The sequence below is a fragment of the Cynoglossus semilaevis genome, chromosome W (genome assembly GCF_000523025.1).
Source record: "Cynoglossus semilaevis isolate Cse_v1.0 chromosome W, Cse_v1.0, whole genome shotgun sequence".
Taxonomy (NCBI): Eukaryota; Metazoa; Chordata; class Actinopteri; order Pleuronectiformes; family Cynoglossidae; genus Cynoglossus; species Cynoglossus semilaevis.
Window position 1 is genome coordinate 9,497,879 of NC_024327.1, and position 1,963 is coordinate 9,499,841.

The following is a 1,963-nucleotide window of genomic DNA, read 5'->3' on the forward strand; positions in this document are numbered from 1 at the left end:
ATCCATCATTTTGATTTTCGAGGAAAATGCAGAGAGAGGCTCCGAGATAGTTTGACAGAGACATTACAAGACACAGAGCAGTAGCAGGGGAGGTAAGGGCACGGAGGGAGCAGAGGGAAAAGCGTCCGCCTTCTTCGAGAGCTGAATGAAGAATCTGTACACTTAACAAAGTAGATGTGAGCAATGCAGAAGAAATGACTATGGCCCTGAAGCCATTAAAGGAGGCAACTGTTGTCATGAGTGAGGATAGCACACCAAAATTGTCCATGATTGCTCCATTGCACGCACAACTACTCCACAACACAGAAACAGGTTTCAGTGGTGGAACGCCAATTGTTCGAAAAATTAAACAGAGCGTCAACAAAGACCTGTCAAAGAGATACTGTACTGTCGGGGAGAAGAACATACTGCACACAGCTTCTACTCTGGATCCAAGATTTAAAGCCCAAAGTGATTTCTGAAGCTGCAACACTTAAGGTAATTATTTCAATCATTAACATTAAAAAGTCTAAAACAAAAAATTCCACTGTGCCAAAATTGTTTTTATGTCTTCAAATACATCATAAGCTTATAATACAAATTTAATAATCATAATCATATGAGTGTTTGAAAGATCTTGCAGATGTTATACAAAGGATAATAAAAACACTGAACTTGGACTTCAACTATGAGGCTTATTTGTTTGTTTTCTTTCATGGATCTTCACTGCAACAGGAAGAGATACAGGAGCATGCTAAGGAGCCAGGTGTCCCAGATGAAATACAAGATGATCAACACTCACACACAGCAGAGCATGCTCAGTCCTCAACATGTAGAGCAACTTCTGTTTTTGCAGAAGAATCTAGAGGTTCCAGTCCGTGGTGAACTATGAACTGGAAGACGTAGACACTTAAACATTTTAATTCATTCTATGATTCTAAAACATCTTAAAAGCTTAAATGCTGAATTGAGGATATTTGAGTCATGATTTTATGTGTTAAATGTGCCCATCAGTTGCTCATTTCAAAAGGGAGTCTAGCTGTTAATGTACTACCTGAGCCATTTGTTTGATTTGTTTTTGGAGTACAGCACTTCTAAAAGCTCTTATTTTACCAAACTATTTTACCAAAATATTTTACTTTGCACTGGGCAGTTTATGGTTGCATTTTTTGTAGTACCAATTACCTCACGTCCACCATTTGTAGCTAAAGGCAAACATTTAGTTTTGTTTGAACAGCATGACAGTATGACAGTTCACCAGTTACCTAATGGACTGTAAAGTTGAGTGAAATAAATAAATCCTAGTGGCGCTTTGGCCCAGAGGCAATGTCTCTGTCATTGGTGTGGAACCCCAGGGTTCACCTCCTGGGCAAGTTCGAATCCCAGTTAGGGCGGTTGGTACCTTCCAGTGGACTCACCACCCACAGGAAGGTTTGGTACGGTGCAATGTGATTTGGGTGGCGACTGCTGCCCCCGCGACCCGGTAACGGATAAGCGGATGAAAATGGATGGATGGATGGATGGAAATAAATCCTACTCAAGGATGACATTGAATACTGTTTTACCTGAAATTGATTCATTCTGTTTTTCTTCTTTTCTTCTTCTTTATCTTCTCACCTCAGATCGTGGAACGTAGGTCGTGGAGTGGGAACTGCTCCAGCTGTATATATAAACTGTTGTGTTCACGGCAGTTATTTAAAGTTTTATGGCGGAAATGAACTTTTCTGTGGCTGTTGACTGCACTGACATTGTTTACTTACACAGACACACATACATTCATAAGTGTGTGTGTGTGTTTTGTTCTTTTTTTCTTTTCTTCCTCTTACCTTTTATTTAATCTGCTACTTGTTACTAAACTACTTTTACCCGTCATCCTGTCATCTTAATTCTCTCCTCTCTTCCTCTTCCTCCTCCTCCACCTCCTCCATATGAAAAAAAGTAGTGGACGATTAGCCACAGTGCATCCCTCTAAATCCACTCCATC